General features: G+C 40.9%; 5 long non-coding RNA genes across 5 annotated transcripts; all 5 read left to right on the top strand.

The window, feature by feature from the left end:
• Nucleotides 1-8,531: 8,531 nt before the first annotated feature.
• On the top strand, nucleotides 8,532-9,110 carry LOC119314327. Its single transcript, XR_005152265.1, has 2 exons — nucleotides 8,532-8,664; nucleotides 8,793-9,110. It is a non-coding gene; the product is annotated as an uncharacterized LOC119314327 (long non-coding RNA).
• Nucleotides 9,111-11,672: 2,562 nt separating this feature from the next.
• LOC119314352 lies at nucleotides 11,673-12,193 on the top strand. Its single transcript, XR_005152276.1, has 2 exons — nucleotides 11,673-11,822; nucleotides 11,951-12,193. It is a non-coding gene; the product is annotated as an uncharacterized LOC119314352 (long non-coding RNA).
• A 2,653-nt stretch (nucleotides 12,194-14,846) lies between these two features.
• LOC119314326 lies at nucleotides 14,847-15,412 on the top strand. Its single transcript, XR_005152264.1, has 2 exons — nucleotides 14,847-14,993; nucleotides 15,116-15,412. It is a non-coding gene; the product is annotated as an uncharacterized LOC119314326 (long non-coding RNA).
• A 3,566-nt stretch (nucleotides 15,413-18,978) lies between these two features.
• On the top strand, nucleotides 18,979-19,631 carry LOC119314325. Its single transcript, XR_005152263.1, has 2 exons — nucleotides 18,979-19,127; nucleotides 19,256-19,631. It is a non-coding gene; the product is annotated as an uncharacterized LOC119314325 (long non-coding RNA).
• Nucleotides 19,632-22,147: 2,516 nt separating this feature from the next.
• On the top strand, nucleotides 22,148-22,657 carry LOC119314324. Its single transcript, XR_005152262.1, has 2 exons — nucleotides 22,148-22,287; nucleotides 22,415-22,657. It is a non-coding gene; the product is annotated as an uncharacterized LOC119314324 (long non-coding RNA).
• The last annotated feature ends 1,193 nt before the right edge of the window (nucleotides 22,658-23,850 follow it).

Here is a 23,850-nt window from a genome sequence, read left to right as displayed (position 1 = left end):
TAAATCCAAATTGTTTCAAAATTAATTGAAGATATATTTATCCACCAATATAATGATAGCCATGCTCATACCAGACCTAAAATCTCATACTCAACCGAACATTTTTTACTATCCCCTCAAGATCACAATCACCTAACTAAATCCATCTAAAATTTCATAGTCCACCATGAATTTTGGTACAATATCATATTCACCTAACTAAATCCAAATGATCGCAAGATTGATTGAAGATATATTTGTCCACCAATATAACAGTAGCCCTCCTCATACTAGAACTAAAATCTCATAATCCACCAATTTTTTTGACTATTTCCTCAAGATCACAAACACCTAACTAAATCCACCTAAAATTTTATAATCCACCATGAATTTTGGTTCAAGATCTTAATCACCTAACTAAATCCATATTGTTGCAAGATTGATTGAAGATCTGTTTATCCGTCAATATAGTAATAGCCACGCTCATATTAGACCTAAAATCTCATAATGCAATGAACATGTTTTACTATCTCCTCAAGATCACAATCACCTAACTAAATCCACCTAGAGTCTTATTATAGATCGTGAATTTTTGTTCAAGATCATAATCACCTAACTAAATCCAAATTATCGCAAGATTAATTGAATACCTGTTTATCCATCAATATAATAGTACCCATGCTCATAGTAGACCTAAAATCTCATAATCCACTGAACATATTCGAGTATCTCCTCAACATCAATCACCTAACTCAACCCACCAATAATATCATAATCCACAAACAAATTTGCTTCCAGTCACCATCATCTAACTAAATCACAAGTGTTCCAACAATTGAAAACTAGGTTATCCACCAATATAACAATCATTATACTCAGGTGCTAGATCTAAATATCATAATTCATTGGACATTTTTTACTATCTCCTCAAGACCATAATCATCTAAGTGAATCTTCACAAAACTCATAATACATCATAATATTTGCTTCAAGATCAAAATTACCCAACTAAATCCAAATTGTTCCATTAATTAAAGATATACTTATTCACCAATACATAGTAGACGCATAAAATCTCATAATCCACCCAAAACTCATAATTGATATTTAAATTTGCTTTAACATCACAATCACTTAACTAAATCCAAATTATTCCAAAATTAATTGAAGATATGTTTATCCACCAATATAATAGTAGCCATGCATATACTAGACCTAAAATATCATAATCCACCAAACATCTTTGACTTATCATAATCCACCAAACATCTTTGACTATCTCCTTAAGATCACAATCACCTAACTAAATCCACCTAAAATCACATAATCCACCCATAAATTTGCCTGAAGAAAACAATCACCTAATTAAATCGGCCTTTGCACGTAATTAGATGCATGATTGAAAAAACTAGGGTTAGCCGATAGAGTATACTCATTGAACAATCTAGCTAGTAACACCATATGAATTATCTGCATCTACAGTAGGGAATTGGGTATTCATATTACCTTTGTAGATTGCAAACCCTAGATGATGATCCCTTCATAGCAAGAACAGACCGGAGACCTTTCAAAGCTTCATCCCCAACAGAGTCACCAAAAAGTGTGTTCGCACCGAACACGTCACTGTGTCCCTCCAATGTCGAGGGTGATGCACCACACCTCACGTCGAAGGAGACCCGTCCGGAAGCGCGGTACGCAAGCAATCCGGTGGTTGCTTTTGAGGACCCGAAACCCCACATGCCCGGGAGGGACCCCGTCAGGGCGCGCGGCGGCTATGAGCTGCCCTAGATCGTCCTGACCACCCCTAGGGCCTCGGGGTTCGCCGCCCTGCAACAAGAAGAACGAACGAAGAACGAGGAAGAAGAAGAACAAGGATAGGAGATAGATGAACAAAAAAAATAATAGATGTATTTGTTCGATTGTGTGTTGTTGAATCAGCCATCGCCCCTTAGCTATCTAAGAGGCGGCTGGACTTCCCGTGCAAGGAAAAGGCTTGGATTCATGCCCAAAACCCTAGTCAAATTCGGATTGGTTTTGTCCGAACTTTCCAAAACTGCTCGGTTTAAACTGGTTGCACCTTGACGGTCTTTTTTGTGGATGTAAACGACCTCTGATGAAAATGCGCCCAAAAGCATATTTACTCATTTTGATGAGGCGAACAACTTTCATGTTGAACGTTTTATGATCCAAGGCCACCTTCAGGGCCGTATCGCTCACGCAAAACGGACTGTCACTTGCGCTACCCATCATATACCATGTCTCATGGGGCAAGCCAGTTTTGCCTCGTGATAGAGCCATATTCAAATGGCTCTAACTTTTGCATACGATGTCGGATTGAGACAATTTTTATATCAAAATCATCTGTTTCGACGAGACACACACCTTTCATATTGAAACCTTTTCCATTTGAAGCAATCTTAATTGGGTTTCAATACATTCTTGTGATAGCAACACTAAGTATTAATAGCCCAATATCACATTCCATATAGAAGAGTAGTAGTATGTGCACCTGGTAAGAATGAGTCATACGACTTGGTTCAGGCTCCATTCTAGTTCAGATGACATACATCAACTCTAGCATAAAGTACTGCAAATCCTACGTTAACTAAGGAATAATAAGATGTGCATAAGCATGAAACCATGTAATCACTTTACAATTATGCAAGACCCACAAGAAAGATCTTGGTTGTTGTGCCCTTCCATTTATTCAATAAAATGGGAGACATTTGTATAAATACCCTGAAGCATGAAACATAAAAGATCAATTATTATAGCCGGTTATAAGCATAACGGGAAAAATTCTGAAATGTTTACTACAATGGTGTTGCTATAACTTTGAATGGTGGCATTCAATTGAATTTAAGATATCAGAGGAGGCCTCCACATCATAGTCCATCCATAGTGCTATGGGAGTGCGGACACAAAACATTAAGGCAATTCAATATAAGAGGTCCTGCAAGATGATACAATATGAGTTAGCTCAAGAAGATGTGTTTAATAAACGTGGGTTACGGTAACAACAAAAGAAGCTTATATATTTGACCTATCTTATTGTAGAGCATGATTAGAGCTAAAAGGCTGATCTAGAAGTTGTAAGCAACTTTTGCATATCGGTCGTATTCCATATAGTCATTTCATTGCTTCAACAAGGAAATGAAAGCCTGGATATATGAGAATCATGCAGATCATAACTAAAATCAACAAACACGTACATGTGGGGGCACCATCATCCTTAGAAGAGGTGAAGGCCTCCTGAATGTAGGCAATCAGAGATGCAAGGATGGCGACACTAGTTATACTTATGTTTTAATTGTATTAGCAATATCAAATTTTGAGGTGCTTCTAGAACTTCTAGAGGTTATGCTTTATGGTCCCTCTTGGCGTCTTCACTGCACAAGGGCGTTGAGGATGTGCATGCTAAATTTTCAATTCCGATCATCCCCAGAACACAAAATTGAAACAAAAAACACGTTAGAGATATAGTAGTTGTGCTTGTGCTCACTCATCGAATACATAATATATTTTCTCCTGCTAAACCTGATGCTTCAAAAAATGCAAGAATTGGAGAGCAGCGAGTGAGTGAGCTTACGAATGCATAAGCATGATGAACCAACTAAACCTTGGAAAAGAAACTTTAGATTTACGATAGTACAATTCAGAAGGTCTAAAGTGTAAGACCGATGGAAATATTACATTGCAGACTACCATCATAGATAATCATGAGTTCACAACAAAGATAAAATATGAGGATTAAAATGGAAATATATTGTGGAAAATGAAAAAAAACTAATTTTTTATTGGCACCTTATTACAGACTGGTCAGTGAAGCGCATCCAAGTACTAACATCATTGATAATACAAAGCCTAGTATTGACTGTTGGATGGTATGAATCATTCCGGTTTTTCAGTGCATATATGATATATCGATAATCTTCTTCTTCTCTTTTTAAATTTGACCTTTTTAGTGTAACTGTGCGAAGTTAACATCTCTTCTCACAATAACAATGAGCGCCATGACTTCAAAATTAAAATGACATTTTTCACTATCATCATTGGTCCATCAGTCTGTTCTTAATTATGCATAAACAGAATAAAAAGGGAATAAACCATCTAGAGTAACCCGGAGCCCTATAACATAAAAAAGAGCACCCATATATCACAATATGCATTGCAACTTACACATGATACAACTTATAACTAACATTAGCAAGTTATTTTTAGAATATTATAGTCTAGCAGGCCTCCCTTGTCCAAGTTTCATTAACACGTAAATCAATTTTCTTACTCACCATTAATGTCATACTCCCTGATTGTTTTTTATTTTTAGTTAGAGAACATAGATGTAACAGGGACACTCTGCCATAAAGCTATTCTATTAGTGTTAGGTTGGAACCATCCAGAAGTCTAAGTATCATTCTTTTCTTCCAAAATTTCAAGCTAATTTATGGGGCAAACCATCTTTATAGACCGTGGGACCGGTAAAAGACAACATTTGTTCTTCTGTATACAACTTCATAATATAGGCGATGCACATACATTGTCATAAATAGGAAGATGGCACCCTATTGTTCCTATTGCAATGCATATTGTTTGCCTTCTGTATGTACAAAAGGTCACATGTTTCGTCAGGTAGGCTCTAATTTTGATCACGTAATCTTCCAATTGCTTGGCATTCTGTCTTACTATCATGCACACTTGGCTCGATCAAATGCATGATTGCTAATTAATGTTTAGGCCCCCCCCCCCCTCTGCCACACTAAATCCTCAATAATTAATAGTTCCATCGCTTGCAGAGTTTAATTCTATGCAAGAGCAGAAGGTGCTAGCCTTTTGACAGGGGAATGTGTAAATAAACCTCACCATGTGTATCAGGAAATGGCAATTTAAACTTTTGTTTAGTATTTTGGGTAACATCAGGTTCCAAAGTTGCAGGCAATGCACCGTCAGATAGCGTACTATTCAGAAATGAGAATTTAACGACAGTCGCTCTCCAGGGGGCGGCTCGGGCGAAACCTACCACGACGCCGCCGCAACCCCCCGCTCATCCCCCGCCCCCCTCGCCGCCGTCGGGTGACGCCACCAGGCAAAGCCTTTGCGGCAGCCGACGGCAGCGGGACTCCCTCGACCCATAGCGCGCGGCGGTTGACCCTAGACGACGTGGTTTGTGACGCGAGATTGGCGCCGGGAAGGCAGTCCCCGGGCTCTCACTCCGGCGGTGGAAGGCTGTGGTGGGGCGCCGATGCTCGGTTGGCGCGGGTGGTTGGTGTGCAGGCGCAGTGGTGCCCAAGTGCCATGGATCTGGCGCTTCTAGCTCGGAGGTGATGTGCACTTGGGCAGCTGCGGCGGGCGGCCTTGGCTGTGGGAGGCTCGGCCCTTCTACCAGCGCTGCACGAGTCTGTTGGCGGCCTCCCGGTGACCTCATCCTGGCGGCCTGTGCGGTGTCTCTCCGGCCCGGCCACGTGGCACCGGCGGCCGATGCCGGGGATGCAGCGGGATTTGGATAGGAAAAGGTGTGATGGCACCCGGGAGCCCCGGCACCCTCTTATCTGGTGCGTCAAGACGTTTCAAGATTTGCGCAGGGACGCAGCGATAGCAAGCCATTAGCGATGCGGCGTTTAATTAAGCACCTTTTCGATACTAGTGATGGACAGGGTTGGTTATGGGCTGCTGCATGCATAGCAGGCTAGGTAGGCTTGGATATGAATGTTGAAATGACAGCTTGCAGGGCGGTGCATGCAGGTCACAATTCTTTATTCTTGCTCAGAGCCATAATTATCTATTACTCCATCTCTCCTTTTCTGCCTCAACCCTCAATCATTCTTTCTTCTTCCTCTGTCGTCCTTCTTGTTCCTTGCTCCTCCTTCCTCCAGCCACTGGTTTATCCTTGCTCCTCCTTCTTCCTCCAGCCTTACTGCTTCCTCCTTGCTCCTCATTCTTCTTCCAGTCTTACTTCTTCCTCCTTGAGCAGCGAGTGGAGTATGGTGAATATTCAACCCGGAGTCGCCCTGCACCTAGAAGGGGAGGCGATGTCTTCATCGTCATCGTCGCGCCTGAGGGATTGAGCATCAACAAGATGGAAGGGGAGGCATGGAAATGGGGAATGGCGTGCTGGGCAACGGAGAGATGGGAAGAGGCACAACCTGACGTTCGACTGAATCGTCGGACCGGCACATATTTTTTCTCTCTCTGCTACATCACCCCGACATGTCATTTGTAAAATCTATCTCTCTGGTCCAGCTGGGTGGAACCAGCCTACCTCAAAACATTGCTAGGCTAGGCCCAGGAACCTTACATGTCAAGATTCAAACGAGTCTCTAGCACTGTTAACCATGCTGTCGCTACAGTACGTGACACAAATCTCGACGCACCGGATTCGCGGCCAACGGCACAGATAAGAGGGTGCCTAGGCACCCGGGATCTAAAAAATCAGTCTCATTTGGATGTGACACCTCAATCCAGCGACATGGAGTGGGGTGGCGGTCCCTCCTTCCTGTGTGGCCTCGTTGCGGATCAACGATGCGGGGGGCGCTGCCTCCTTCATGCAGTGCTTGTGGATGGGCGCCAGTTCTGGCTCGTCGGCGTGCCGGCGTGCCGGCGATGAGGTGGATAGCTTCGGCGTGGTGGTGGCGCTGCCACGATGCCTGGGGCATGTGGGCCAGCGGAGGTGCTTTGCATAAGGATGTGGTGTTGGGCAGTGCTCCAGGCAAAAGCTTGTCAGGCTTTTGTCGGCCGACGGCTTCAGTGTTCGTGAACGTCATTTCAACTCTTTGGAGGCATCGCCATGGAGTCCACCCCCTGCTCGGAGCCGGTTCTTCAGGTGAAAACCTGGCCCGGTCGGGGTCGGGCAACGGCGTCAGCATCGTCACTTCCCTCTTTGGGGCGTCGTCTTGAAGGCTTTGGATCCCGTTCGCGTGCTCCATGGGCTGGACGCTCGCGAGATTGCGGTCGACAGGTGTCCGTCCGGCGATGTGGTAGTTCTGCGTGGCTTCTTGTGTGGCAACGATGGCGGCTTCGGGTGGAGTTGGTTTGCAGATGAGTCTTGGTAGTCGGTCTCTTCTACCGTGTTCGAGGGTTCATCGTGCCTCACTTTGTTTTTCTGAAGTCAGAGTTGCTGAGGAGGCGCCCTTGCGGTGACGATGACACGAGATGGGTGGTCAATTCTGGGGCTAGCTCGGCGCAAGCCCAATGCTTTTCTCCTACAATGCTCGTCGACAAAGTCTGAGGTGCTTGGTCGTCGGCACGTGCAGTTCACTGTTTGGCATCGGCCGACGCAGGCCTCTTCGCTTGTTTGTGGTGAGAGCTACATCGGTGGTGGAGTCGGAGTCGCCCTCGCGGAGGCGTGATAACGATGACACTGGGCTGCAACGTCGACGGCGCTTTTTTCCTCGACGGCGTGTGTGCGTTCTTGTGTGGGTTGCCAGGTCGCCCTATATGCCTTGCTTTTGCAGGCATGATGTGACAGTTTTTGTTTGATTTTTCGTTAATTAACTGGACAACTGTCCTTGGTCTTATTAATGAATTGGGCCCTAGGGGACCGCGTTTAAAAAACCATAATTTAAAACTTCATTTGATTGATTCAGTCAAGCAAACAAAATTATGAATCCAAGAAAGAAAATATACCTACTACCTTCCACTGATCCGCCAAATCTGTCAAGACAAATAAAGACATTAAGAACCAATATTTCTGAATCCGAAGTACTCAATTATCCTATGAAAAAGGTCAAATATGCAATTGACAATCATTTCATACTACTAGTGTAGCCTACCCATTCCCCAACATGATGGTTTTAAGAACCACCATATACTACTGACGGGTTGCATACTCGTGCAAGCTTACGTTTGTCCAAGCATTTATTTATTGTTGATAGAGTATAAATGCAAAATTTATAACAATGTATAATACAAATCAAGCGAAAAGAAGCAATATCAATAATTATGCATGCCACCATATAATAGAGGTCAATAAATGCCGCAAAAAACAATATCAATAATTATAACATATACAAACGATTGCATGATATTTATTAAGATTCATGAAGATACATCAACATTAATTTAGCAGAAAAAGCGCAATATTGATACCTAATATTCATGAGTATGGAGTACTCCAGCAATATTTATTTTTCAGATCATGTATATGCAAGATTCATCAATGCATAAGATTTGATTGTGCAAGCCTATGTATAAACTAAAACAATATATCACACAAAAAATAATGTAAAACAAATGTAATATATACTTACATAAGTGTGGATGATACAAAATAGCCAACAAGATCGGTACGGGTACTATTTTATAATGGAGACATAAATGCAGTGCCGATACCTCAAGATTTTATTTTGGCTCAATATGTTATCTTCGACATTAAATGCCATAATGATGAAATATATATTTTTTTGCAAAATAAAATCTTAGGTATTTATGTAAAACTAGCAAGATACGCTGATACTAATTAGGGGAGGTACATAAATGCATAAAATCAACCAATTGATATCTAAGATTTTATTGTGCGTCTATATAAACACCTGTAAAGGAGCTTGGAAATGAAAAACAAAGATTGGACATAAGTCATATTTTTCCTCATGGCACTCATCAAGAGAAACACAAGGATGGTCATGTACAACATAGCTGTTGCCTTATTGGTCATTGTGTTCATGTTCTCAAAGTTGCCGTCCTGCCAAGCAAGTAAGCAACATTATTTATATTTTACATGCTGTTTCCAAATGTTGAAATTAATTAATCTATGAGCAAATATTTTTGTTTTATGGACTGTATTACTAATTTTTTTTATTATGTGATGGATTGCATTGTAGTTCAACGACGCTCATGCAGAGATTTAGCGGGTTGCACTCATGAGTCGTGCCAGAGTGACTGCTTAGAAAGAGGCTTTCGTCCACCTTATCAATTGGAATGTGAAACCAACCAGCATCATCTTCAGTGCTGCTGTAGACAGTTCAGTTCCATATTAAAATGAGAGCCACAAAGTTTCTCAGCTTATGCAATGCAATGCTGTATACTGATGCCAATAATTGAATAAACTTATAAACATAGGTATTAGAGGCATCAATCTCATTGGATTGCCATGGAACATTTTGATGAAGGAAGACTGACCACATAGGATGTGTTTGTTACACCCATACATGTACATGGGGCGTGTTGGAAATATGAGCAGTCTACCATATGATTTAATCCATAAAAATAGTAGATAAAACATGACCATAATAGTAAAGATTAAACTAGACATGTAGTCTAATAGAGAGTGAGAAAATAACATATGTAGTAGTGAATTTGAACAAGGCATATCTAGTCCAATTACTAGAACAGGAAATTGAACTAAAATCAGGAAAACACATATTAAATAGCGGAGAAGTAAACACGTCCTAGACAGGAGCAGGGGCGGCACCATTCACGATGCTGTCGCCCTTGTTACCGAAGAGGTTGCCGATGTGCTAAAAGAAGTCATCATTGGGGAAAGTGTCCTCGACGTCTGTAGCGACATCTGGGGTGGAGAGTCAGTAGTCGCACAGAGCGCTCCCCAAACACCTTATTTCCCTTCACCCGTAGATAACCCAATGTCGCATGGTTCCGGAGGCCTACTGTCCCTATCAGCGGTGCACGCCGTAAGCTGGGATGAGGAAGAACCTGGTAGCGCAGTGCTATGGAACTTGGTAGTAGGAGGCAAGTGATGCTCTGTTTCTATGTGTCTATGGAGAGGAGAGACCTCTATTTTATAAGCACAGAAAGAGGAGGCAAATAGGCTGCGACGGGAAATGAAACAAAGAGACGGGAGATGGAGACGTAGCAGCCAAAGCCCAACAAACCTCGTAACCAATCTCCACTAACTACAACAGCAAAACGCTTCAGCTTCATGCATGCTCTAGGCATTCCCGCAGCCCGTGGCGTGACGCAGTGTGTCGTGATGAGGCAAGGTGAGGCGAGGCAGGCGGCAGAGGAGGAGCGCGTGAGAACCTCTCTTTTTATCATGCTCATACAAGTGGAGAAAGAGCTCACCTTATGAGGAGGTGTAACTCTCTCTCAACTAGCAATGTGGGACTAAACTTTAGTCCCACCTATTGACATGCGTGAATGGTCCAAGCTAGCCTCTAGGATTTATTATGAATTTCTGAAATATTTATTGGGCAGGACCAATATGCACTAGTAGAAAAAGGCCCATTTGTCCCAGTTCATGAGGCCCATTTGTCCCGGTCCGGGAACCGGGACTATAGGGTCGGTGCTAAAGCCCAATACCTTTAGTCCCGGTACTGCTACTGAGACCATACGGTCGATACTATATCCAATCTTTGAACTTGTCACAACTTTTGCACTCGGGCTCTGTTTTAGACCATCTTCATATCCATTTTGATCTTCTCGAAGAGATCCATCCCATAGTGAATTCAACAATAATTTTGAATTAATCTTGACATAGTTCAAGCTACTCTTTATGATCGTGCCACTTTTCAGCGTCAACGGGTTACAATGCTTTTAAATAAAAGGTGCAAATAGTTGAAAAGTATTGCACCACTAAAGCGTACCAAGTTACAAAACCGGAGATTTTTTTAGCAATATCTGAGATAGCAACACTAAGTATTAATACCCCAGTATCACATTCCATATAGAAGATCAGCAGTATGTGCACCTAGTGAAAATGAGTCATACAACTTGGTTCAGGCTCCATTCTACTTCAGATGACATACATCAACTCAAGCATAAAGTACTGCAAATCCTACTTTAACTTAGGAATAATAAGATGTGCATAAGCATGAAACCATGTAATCAGTCTACAATTATGCAAGACCCACAAGAAAGATCTTGGTTGTTGTGCCCTTCCATTTGTTCAATAAAACAGGAGACATTTTTATAAATACCCTGAAGCATGAAACATCAAGGATCAATTATTATAGCCGATTATAAGCATAACGGGAAAAACTCTGAAATGTTTACTACAATGGTGTTGCTACATACGGGCTGCATAGTCGTCAGTATGTACAAGCTTACGTTTGTCCAAGCATTTATTTATTGTTGATAGGATATAAATGCAAAATTTATAACAATCTATAATACAAATGAAGCGAAAAGAAGCAATATCAATAATTATGTATGCCACCATATAATAGAGGTCAATAAATGCCGCAAAAAATAATATCAATAATTATAACATATACAAACGATTGCATGATATTTATTAAGACTCAGTAAGATACATCGACATTAATTTAGCAGAAAAAGTGCAATAATGATACCTAATATTCTTGAGTATGGAGTACAACAGCAATATTTATTTTTGAGATCTCGTATATGCAAGATTCATCAATGCATAAGATTTGATTGTGCAAGCCTCTGTATATACTAAAACAATATACCACACAAAAATTATGTAAAATAAATGTAAGATATACTTACATAAGTGTGGATGATACAAAATAGCCAACAAGATCGGTATGGGTACTATTTTATAATGGAGACATAAATGTAGTGCCGATACCTAAAGATTTTATTTTGGCTCAATATGTTATCTTCAACATTAAATGCCATAATATTGAAATATATAATTTTTTTTTAAAATAAAATCTTTGGTATTTATGTAAAACTAGCAAGATACACTTATAATAATTAGGGGAGGTACATAAATGCATGAAATCAACCAATTGATATCTAAGATTTTATTGTGCGTCTATATAAACACCTGTAAAGGTGCTTGGAAATGAAAAACAAAGATCGAACATAAGTCAGATTTTTCCTCATGGCACTCATCAAGAGAAACACAATGATGGTCGTGTACAACATAGCTGTTGCTTTATTGGTCATTGTGTTCATGTTCTCAACGTTGCCGTCCTGCCAAGCAAGTAAGCAACATTATTTATATTTTACATGCTGTTTCCAAATGTTGAAATTAATTAATCTATGAGCAATTTTTTTTGTTTTATGGACTGTATTACTAATTTTTTTTATTATGTGATGTATTGCATTGTAGTTCAACGACGCTCATGCAGAGATTTAGCGGGTTGCACTCATGAGTCGTGCCAGAGTGACTGCTTAGAAAGAGGCTTTCACCCACCTTATCAATTGGAATGCGAAACCAACCAGCATCATCTTCAGTGCTGCTGTAGACAATTCGGTTCCATATCAAAATGAGAGCCACAAAGTTTCTCAGCTTATGCAATGCAATTCTGTATACTGATGCCAATAATTGAATAAACTTATATTTTCTTATAAACATAGGTATTAGAGGCATCAATCTCATTGGATTGCCATGGAACATTTTGATGAAGGAAGACTGACCACATAGGATGTGTTTGTTACACCAATACATGTACATGGGGCATGTTGGAAATATGAGCAGTTTACCATATGATTTAATCCATAAAAATAGTAGATAAAACATGACCATAATAGTAAAGATTAAACTAGACATGTAGTCTATCGGAGACTGAGAAAATAACATATGTAGTAGTGAATTTGAACATGGCATATCTAGTCCAATTACTAGACCAAGAAATTGAACTAAAATCAGGAAAAAAAACATATTAAACAAAGGAGAAGTGAACACGTCCTAGATAGGAGCAGGGGCGGCGGCATTGGTGATGCTGTCGCCCTTATTACCGAAGAGGTTGCCGATGTCCTAAAAGAATTCATCATTGGGGAAAGTGTCTTCGACGTCTGTAGCGACATCTGGGGTGGAGAAGCCAGTAGTCGCACAGAGCGTTCCCCAAACACCTTATTTCCCTTCACCCGTACATGCCTCAATGTCGCGTGGTTCCGGAGGCCTACTGTCCCAATCGGCACTGCACGTCGTAAGCCGGGATGGGGAAGAACCTGGTAGCGCAGTGCTCTGGAACTTGGTAGTAGGAGGCAAGTGGTGCTCTGTTTCTGTGTGTCTATGGAGAGGAGAGACCTCTATTTTATAAGCACAGAAAGAGGAGGAAAACAGGCTGCGAAGGGAAATAAAACAATGAGACGGGAGACGGAGACGTGGCAGCCAAAGCCCAACAAACCTCGTAACCAATCTCCACTAACTACAGCAGCAAAACGCTTCAGCTTCATGCATGCTCTAGGCATTCCCGCAGCCCGTGGCGTGACGCAGTGTGTCGTGATGAGGCAAGGTGAGGCGAGGCAGGCGGCAGAGGAGGAGCGCGTGAGAACCTTTCTTTTTTATCATGCTCATACAAGTGGGGAAAGAGCTCACCTTATGAGGAGGTTTAACTCTCTCTCAACTAGTAATGTGGGACTAAACTTTAGTCCCAGCTCTTGACATGCGTGAATGGTCCAAGCTAGCCTCTAGGATTTATTATGAATTTCTGAAATATTTATTGGCTAGGTCCAATATGCACTAGTAGAAAAAGGCCCATTCGTCCCAGTTCATAAGGCCCATTTGTCCCGGTTCATGAACCGGGACTATAGGGTTGGTCCTAAAGCCCAATACCTTTAGTCCCGGTTCGGCTACCGAGACTATAGGGTCGATACTATATCCAATCTTTGAACTTGTCACAACTTTTGCATCTGGGCTCTGTTTTAGACCATCTTCATATCCATTTTGATCTTCTCGAAGAGATCCATCCCATAGTGACTTCAACAATAAGTCTGAATTAATCTTGACATAACTCAAGCTACTCTTTATGATCGTGCCACTTTTCAGCGTCAACAGCTTACAATGTTTTCAAATAAAAGGTGAAAATAGTTGAAAAGTATTGCACCACTCAACCGTACCAAGTTACAAAACCGGAGAATTTTTTTAACTATATCTGAGATAGCAACACTAAGTATTAATACCCCAGTATCACATTCCATACAGAAGAGCATCAGTATGTGAACCTAGTGAAAATGAGTCATACAACTTGGTTCAGGCTCCATTCTACTTCAGATGACATACATCAACTCAAGCATAAAGTACTGCAAATCCTACTTTAACTAAGGAATAGTAAGATGTGCATAAGCATGAAACCATGTAATCAGTTTACAATTATGCAAGACCCACAAGAAAGATCTTGGTTGTTGTGCCCTTCCATTTGTTCAATAAAATGGGAGACATTTGTATAAATACCCTGAAGCATGAAACATTAAAGATCAATTATTATAGCCGGTTATAAGCATAACGGGAAAAAACTCTGAAATGTTTACTACAATGATGTTGCTACTGACGGGCTGCATACTCGTTAGTAAGTACAAGCTTACGTTTGTCCAAGCATTTATTTATTATTGATAGAATATAAATGCAAAATTTATAACAATGTATAATACAAATGAAGCGAAAAGAAGCAATATCAATAATTATACATGCCACCATATAATAGAGGTCAATAAATGCAGCAAAAAACAATATCAATAATTATAACATATACAAACGGTTGCATGATATTTATGAAGATTCAGTAAGATACGTCAACATTAATTTAGCAGAAAAAGTTAATGATACCTAATATTCATGACTATGGAGTACTCCAGCAATACTTATTTTTGAGATCATGTATATGCAAGATTCATCAATGCATAAGATTTGATTGTGCAAGCCTCTGTATATACTAAAACAATATACCACACAAAAAATAATATAAAATAAATGTAAGATATACATACATAAGTGTGGATGATACAAAATAGCCAACAAGATCGGTATGGGTACTATTTTATAATGGAGACATAAATGTAGTGCCGATACCTAAAGATTTTATTTTGGCTCAATATGTTATCTTCAACATTAAATGCCATAATGATGGAATATATAATTTTTTTCCAAAATAAAATCTTTGGTATTTATAGAAAACTAGCAAGATACGCTGATACTAATTAGGGGAGGTACATAAATGCATGAAATCAACAAATTGATATCTAAGATTTTATTGTGCATCTATATAAACACCTGTAAAGGAGCTTGGAAATGAAAAACAAAGATTGAACATAAGTCACATTTTTCCTCATGGCACTCATCAAGAGAAACACAAGGATGGTCATGTACAACATAGCTGTTGCTTTATTGGTCATTGTGTTCATGTTCTCAACGTTGCCGTCCTGCCAAGCAAGTAAGCAACATTATTTATATTTTACATGCTGTTTCCAAATGTTGAAATTAATTAATCTATGAGCAAATTTTTTTTTCATGGACTGTATTACTAATTTTTTTATGTGATGTATTGCATTGTAGTTCAACGCCGCTCATGCAGAGATTTAGCGGGTTGCACTCATGAGTCTTGCCAGAGTGACTGCTTAGAAAGAGGCTTTCGCCCACCTTATCAATTGGAATGCGAAACCAACCAGCATCATCTTCAGTGCTGTTGTAGACAGTTCGGTTCCATATTAAAATGAGAGCCACAAAGTTTCTTAGCTTATGCAATGCAATGTTGTATACTGATGCCAATAATTGAATAAACTTATATTTTCTAATAAACATTGGTATTAGAGGCATCAATCTTATTGGATTGCCATGGAACATTTTGATGAAGGAAGAATGACCACATATGATGTGTTTGTTACACCCATACATGTAGATGGGGCCTGTTGGGAATATGAGCAGTTTACCATATGATTTAATCCATAAAAATAGTAGATAAAACTTGACCATAATAGTAAAGATTAAACTCGACATGTAGTCTATCAGAGAGTGAGAAAATAACATATGTAGTAGTGAATTTGAACATGGCATATCTAGTCCAATTGCTAGAACATGAAATTGAACTAAAATTAGGAAAAACATATTAAATAGAGAAGAAGTGAACACGTCCTAGACAGGAGCAGGGGCGGCGCCATTCATGATGCTGTCGCCCTTGTTACCGAAGAGGTTGCCGATGTCCTAAAAGAAGTCATCATTGGGGGAAGTGTCTTCGACGTCTGTAGCGACCTCTGGGTGGAGAAGCCAGTAGTCGCATAGAGCGCTCCCCAAACACCTTATTTCCCTTCACCCGTGCATGACTCAATGTCGCGTGGTTCCGGAGGCCTACTGTCCCTATCGGCGGTGCACACCATAAGCCGGGATGGGGAAGAACCTGGTAGCGTAGTGCTCTGGAACTTGGTAGTAGGAGGCAAGTGGTGCTCTGTTTCTGTGTGTCTATGGAGAGGTGAGACCTCTATTTTATAAGCACAGAAAGAGGAGGCCAGTAGGCTGCGACGGGAAATGAAACAAAGAGACGGGAGACAGAGACGTAGCAGCCAAAGCCGAACAAAACTCGTAACCAATCTCCACTAACTACATCAGCAAAACGCTTCAGCTTCATGCATGCTCTAGGCATTCCCGCAGCCCGTGGCGCGACACAGTGTGTCGTGATGAGGCGAGGCGAGGCGAGAAGGGCGGCAAAGGAGGAGCGTGTGAGAACCTCTCTTTTTATCATGCTCATACAAGTGGGGAAAGAGCTCACCTTATGTGGAGGTGTAACTCTCTCTCAACTAGCAATGTGGGACTAAATTTTAGTCCCACCTCTTGACATGCGTGAATGGTCCAAGCTAGCCTCTAGGATTATTATGTATTTCTGAAATATTTATTGGGCAGGTCCAATATGCACTAGTAGAAAAGTCCCATTTGTCCCGGTTCATAAGGCCCACTTCTCCCGGTTCGGGAACCGGGACTATAGGGTCGGTACTAAAGCCCAATACCTTTAGTCCCGGTTCGGCTACCGAGACTATACGGTCGATACTATATCCAATCTTTGAACTTGTCACAACTTTTGCATCGGGGCTCTGTTTTAGACCATCTTCATATCCATTTTGATCTTCTGGAAGAGATCCATCCCATAGTGACTTCAATAATAAGTCTGAATTAATCTTGACATAGTTCAAGGTACTCTTTATGATCGTGCCACTTTTCAGTGTCAACGGGTTACAATGTTTTTAAATTAAAGATGCAAATAGTTGAAAAGTATTGCACCACACAAGCGTACAAAGTTACAAAACTGGAGATTTTTTTAGCAATATCTGAGATAGCAACACTAAGTATTAATACCCCAGTATCACATTCCATATAGAAGAGCAGCAGTATGTGCACCTAGTGAACATAAGTCATACAACTTGGTTCAGGCTCCATTCTACTTCAGATGACATACATCAACTCAAGCATAAAGTACTACAAATCCTACTTTAACTAAGGAATAATAAGATGTGCATAAGCATGAAACCATGTAATCGGTTTACAATTATGCAAGACCCACAAGAAAGATCTTGGTTGTTGTGCCCTTCCATTTGTTCAATAAAATGGGAGACATTTCTATAATACCCTGAAGCATGAAACATTAAAGATCAATTATTATAGCCGGTTATAAGCATAACGGGAAAAACTCTGAAATGTTTACTACAATGGTGTTGCTACTGACGGGCTGCATATTCATCAGTAAGTACAAGCTTACGTTTGTCCAAGCATTTATTTATTGTTGATAGAATATAAGTGCAAAATTTATAACAATGTATAATACAAATAAAGTGAAAATAAGCAATATCAATAATTATACATGCCACCATATAATAGAGGTCAATAAATGCCGCAAAAAACAATATCAATAATTATAACTTATACAAACGATTGCATGATATTTATAAAGATTCAGTAAGATACATCAACATTAATTTAGCAGAAAAAGTGCAATATTGATACCTAATATTCATGAGTATGGAGTACTCCAGCAATATATATTTTTGAGATCTTGTATATGCAAGGTTCATCAATGCATAAGATTTGATTGTGCAAGCCTCTGTATATACTACTCCCTCCGTTCCACTATATAGTGCGCATGGTTTCAGGCACATATACCAATCAGTGACCTGGCGCTTAATTTTGGACGCTGTTACCCCCGCTTGTCTTGCCTCCAGCCCGTGTGCATGTGGGCGTACTTTCTGATCAGTGGAAAGCCAAACCAGTAGGCCACCACAGGACCATCACGCGCCACCGCAGGGATAGCAAACCGCACGAGATACTACGGCGGGATCCGCGGCTGCGACTTAGCGGCGGCGGGATCCGCGGCTGCGGCGGTGACCTCGACAACCTCGCCATCTCTCCACCGGCTCGCCGTGGCCGTCATAAATCACGAAGAAGTCCTGGCGGCCACTGCCCTTGTCCCTTCCTCCGCGCACGACCGGAAGGACGGTGTCGACACGGTCCACACCTCAAGCTCCTGCTGCCCCCCCCTCCTCCTCTGCCGCCTAGGAGGTGGCCGTGCCCTCTAGATCTGGGGATAGAAGAAGGGGCCGTGGTGGCCTGCAGCGGACGGGATCGACTTGGGAGTACTAGTCCACTTGATGTGGCTGGCAGCGGAGATGTCTGCCAGGGATGCGACGGACACGGGGATGCCAATAGCCGACGCAACGACGCCGGAGGCCGGCCGTGGACGCGAAGATGCCGGCAGTTGACACGGAGATGCCAGAGACGCCGGATGCGGACGCGGCGATGCCGGAGAGGCCGGCCGCCAGCAGCGGACGCGAAGATGCCAGACCCGGCAGAGGACGCGGAGACACCGGCTTCCTGCTGCTCCCCCTCCGCGTCTACCGCCGCGGGTCGATTCCCGCTGCCACCGGTCCAATCCGTTTGTCCTGGAGGAAGGGGATACACGCTAACGTTGCGTGTGTGCCTGTGCCGCTGCGGGGTTAGTTTCGTCCAAAAGAGCCCAAAGTAGCTAATGCGCACTACATTTCAGAATAATGCCAAAAAATTTATGCGCATTACATAGAGGAACGGAGGGAGTAAAACAATATACCACACAAAAAATAATGTAAAATAAATGTAAGATATACTTACATAAGTGTGGATGAGACAAAATAGCCAACAAGATCGGTATGGGTACTATTTTATAATGGAGACATAAATGTAGTGCCGATACCTAAAGATTTTATTTTGGCTCAATATGTTATCTTCAACATTAAATGCTATAATGATGAAATATATATATTTTTCCAAAATAAAATCTTTGGTATTTATATAAAACTAGCAAGATACGCTGATACTAATTAGGGAAGGTACATAAATGCATGAAATCAACCAATTGATATCTAAGATTTTATTGTGCGTCTATATAAACACCTGTAAAGGAGCATGGAAATGAAAAACAAAGATCGAACATAAGTCACATTTTCCCTCATGGCACTCATCAAGAGAAACACAAGGATTGTCATGTACAACATAGTTGTTGCCTTATTGGTCATTGTGTTCATGTTCTCAACGTTGCCGTCCTGCCAAGCAAGTAAGCAACATTATTTATATTTTACATGCTGTTTCCAAATGTTGAAATTAATTAATCTATGAGCAAATATTTTTGTTTTATAGACTGTATTACTAATTTTTTTTATTATGTGATGTATTGCATTGTAGTTCAACGACGCTCATGCAGAGATTTAGCGGGTTGCACTCATGAGTCTTGCCAGAGGGACTGCTTAGAAAGAGGCTTTCGCCCACCTTATCAATTGGAATGCGAAACCAACCAGCATCATCTTCAGTGCTGCTGTAGACAGTTCGGTTCCATATTAAAATGAGAGCCACAAAGTTTCTTAGCTTATGCAATGCAATGCTGTATACTGGTGCCAATAATTGAATAAACTTATATTTTCTGATAAACATAGGTATTAGAGGCATCAATCTCATTGGATTGCCATGGAACATTTTGATGAAGGAAGACTGGCCTCATAGGATGTGTTTGTTACACCCATACATGTACATGGGGCGTGTTGGAAATATGAGCAGTTTACCATGTGATTTAATCCATAAAAATAGTAGATAAAACATGACCATAATAGTAAAGATTAAACTAGACATGTAGTCTATCAGAGAGTGAGAAAATAACATATGTAGTAGTGAATTTGAACATGGCATATGTAGTCCAATTGCTAGAACATGAAATTGAACTAAAATTAGGATAAAAACATATTAAATAGAGGAGAAGTGAACATGTCCTAGACAGGAGCAGGGGCGGCGCCATTCGTGATGTTGTCGCCCTTGTTACCGAAGAGGTTGCCGATGTCCTAAAAGAAGTCATCATTGGGGAAAGTGTCTTCGACATCTGTAGCGACATCTGGGGTGGAGAAGCCAGTAGTCGCACAGAGCGCTCCCCAAACACCTTATTTCCCTTCACCCGTGCATGACTCAATGTCGTGTGGTTCCGGAGGCCTACTGTCCCTATCGGCGATGCACGCCATAAGCCGGGATGGGGAAGAACCTGGTAGCGTAGTGCTCTGGAACATGGTAGTAGGAGGCAAGTGGTGCTCTGTTTCTGTGTGTCTATGGAGAGGAGATACCTCTATTTTATAAGCACAGAAAGAGGAGGAAAATAGGCTGTGACAGGAAATGAAACAAAGAGACAGGAAACGGAGACGTAGCAGCCAATGCCGAACAAACCTTGTAACCAATCTCCACTAACTACATCAGCAAAACACCTCAGCTTCATGCATGCTCTAGGCATTCCCACAGCCCGTGGCGCGACGCAGTGTGTCGTGATGAGGCAAGGCGGGCGGCAGGGGAGGAGCGTGTGAGAATCTCTCTTTTTATCATGCTCATACAAGTGGGGAAAGAGCTCACCTTATGTGGAGGTGTAACTCTCTCTCAACTAGCAATGTGGGACTAAATTTTAGTCCCACCTCTTGACATGCGTGAATGGTCCAAGCTAGCCTCTAGGATTATTATGAATTTCTGAAATATTTATTGGGTAGGTCCAGTATGCACTAGTAGAAAAAGGCCCGTTTGTCCCGGTTCATAACGCCCATTTGTCCCGGTTCGGGAACCGGGACTATAGGGTCGGTACTAAAGCCTAATTCCTTTAGTCCCGGTTCGCCTACCGAGATAGTAGGGTCGATACTATATCCAATCTTTGAACTTGTCACAACTTTTGCATCGGGGCTCTGTTTTAGACCATCTTCATATCCATTTTGATCTTCTGGAAGAGATCCATCCCATAGTGACTTCAATAATAAGTCTGAATTAATCTTGACATAGTTCAAGGTACTCTTTATCATCTTGCCACTTTTCAGCGTCAACGGGTTACAATGTTTTTAAATGAAAGGTGCAAATAATTGAAAAGTATTGCACCACTCGAGCGTACCAAGTTACAAAACCGGAGACTTTTTTTAGCAATATCTGAGATAGCAACACTAAGTATTAATACCCCAGTATCACATTCCATATAGAAGAGCAGCAGTATGTGCACCTAGTGAAAATGAGTCATACAATTTGGTTCAGGCTCCATTCTGCTTCAGATGACATACATCAACTCAAGCATAAAGTACTGCAAATCCTACGTTAACTAATGAATAATAAGATGTGCATAAGCATGAAACCATGTAATCAGTTTACAATTATGCAAGACCCACAAGAAAGATCTTGGTTGTTGTGCCCTTCCATTTGTTCAATAAAATGGGAGACATTTGTATAAATGCCCTGAAGCATGAAACATCAAAGATCAATTATTATAGCCGGTTATAAGCATAACGGGAAAAACTCTGAAATGTTTACTACAATGGTGTTGCTACTGACGGGCTGCATATTCATCAGTAAGTACAAGCTTACGTTTGTCCAAGCATTTATTTATTGTTGATAGAATATAAGTGCAAAATTTATAACAATGTATAATACAAATGAAGTGAAAATAAGCAATATCAATAATTATACATGCCACCATATAATAGAGGTCAATAAATGCCGCAAAAAACAATATCAATAATTATAACATATACAAACGATTGCATGACATTTATAAAGATTTAGTAAGATACATCAACATTAATTTAGCAGAAAAAGTGCAATATTGATACCTAATATTCATGAGTATGGAGTACTCTAGCAATATATATTTTTGAGATCTTGTATATGCAAGGTTCATCAATGCATAAGATTTGATTGTGCAAGCCTCTGTATATACTAAAACAATATACCACACAAAAAATAATGTAAAATAAATGTAAGATATACTTACATAAGTGTGGATGATACAAAATAGCCAACAAGATCGGTATGGGTACTATTTTATAATGGAGACATAAATGTAGTGCCGATACCTAAAGATTTTATTTTGGCTCAATATGTTATCTTCAACTTTAAATGCTATAATGATGAAATATATATATATTTCCAAAATAAAATCTTTGGTATTTATATAAAACTAGCAAGATACGCTGATACTAATTAGGGAAGGTACATAAATGCATGAAATCAACCAATTGATATCTAAGATTTTATTGTGCGTCTATATAAACACCTGTAAAGGAGCATGGAAATGAAAAACAAAGATCGAACATAAGTCACATTTTTCCTCATGGCACTCATCAAGAGAAACACAAGGATTGTCATGTACAACATAGTTGTTGCCTTATTGGTCATTGTGTTCATGTTCTCAATGTTGCCGTCCTGCCAAGCAAGTAAGCAACATTATTTATATTTTACATGCTGTTTCCAAATGTTGAAATTAATTAATCTATGAGCAAATATTTTTGTTTTATAGACTGTATTACTAATTTTTTTATTATGTGATGTATTGCATTGTAGTTCAACGACGCTCATGCAGAGATTTAGCGGGTTGCACTCATGAGTCTTGCCAGAGTGACTGCTTAGAAAGAGGCTTTCGCCCACCTTATCAATTGGAATGCGAAACCAACCAGCACCATCTTCAGTGCTGCTGTAGACAGTTCGGTTCCATATTAAAATGAGAGCCACAAAGTTTCTTAGCTTATGCAATGCAATGCTGTATACTGCTGCCAATAATTGAATAAACTTATATTTTCTGATAAACATAGGTATTAGAGGCATCAATCTCATTGGATTGCCATGGAACATTTTGATGGAGGAAGACTGGCCTCATAGGATGTGTTTGTTACACCCATACATGTACATGGGGCGTGTTGGAAATATGAGCAGTTTACCATGTGATTTAATCCATAAAAATAGTAGATAAAACATGACCATAATAGTAAAGATTAAACTAGACATGTAGTCTATCAGAGAGTGAGAAAATAACATATGTAGTAGTGAATTTGAACATGGCATATGTAGTCCAATTGCTAGAACATGAAATTGAACTAAAATTAGGATAAAAACATATTAAATAGAGGAGAAGTGAACATGTCCTAGACAGGAGCAGGGGCGGCGCCATTCGTGATGTTGTCGCCCTTGTTACCGAAGAGGTTGCCGATGTCCTAAAAGAAGTCATCATTGGGGAAAGTGTCTTCGACATCTGTAGCGACATCTGGGGTGGAGAAGCCAGTAGTCGCACAGAGCGCTCCCCAAACACCTTATTTCCCTTCACCCGTGCATGACTCAATGTTGTGTGGTTCCGGAGGCCTACTGTCCCTATCGGCGATGCACGCCATAAGCCGGGATGGGGAAGAACCTGGTAGCGTAGTGCTCTGGAACATGGTAGTAGGAGGCAAGTGGTGCTCTGTTTCTGTGTGTCTATGGAGAGGAGATACCTCTATTTTATAAGCACAGAAAGAGGAGGCAAATAGGCTGTGACAGGAAATGAAACAAAGAGACAGGAAACGGAGACGTAGCAGCCAATGCCGAACAAACCTTGTAACCAATCTCCACTAACTACATCAGCAAAACACCTCAGCTTCATGCATGCTCTAGGCATTCCCACAGCCCGTGGCGCGACGCAGTGTGTCGTGATGAGGCAAGGCGGGCGGCAGGGGAGGAGCGTGTGAGAATCTCTCTTTTTATCATGCTCATACAAGTGGGGAAAGAGCTCACCTTATGTGGAGGTGTAACTCTCTCTCAACTAGCAATGTGGGACTAAATTTTAGTCCCACCTCTTGACATGCGTGAATGGTCCAAGCTAGCCTCTAGGATTATTATGAATTTCTAAAATATTTATTGGGTAGGTCCAGTATGCACTAGTAGAAAAAGGCCCGTTTGTCCCGGTTCATAACGCCCATTTGTCCCGGTTCGGGAACCGGGACTATAGGGTCGGTACTAAAGCCTAATTC

The sequence above is a fragment of the Triticum dicoccoides genome, chromosome 6A, assembly GCF_002162155.2.
Source record: "Triticum dicoccoides isolate Atlit2015 ecotype Zavitan chromosome 6A, WEW_v2.0, whole genome shotgun sequence".
Classification (NCBI taxonomy): domain Eukaryota; kingdom Viridiplantae; phylum Streptophyta; class Magnoliopsida; order Poales; family Poaceae; genus Triticum; species Triticum dicoccoides.
This window is presented reverse-complemented; position numbering and strand designations above follow the sequence as displayed.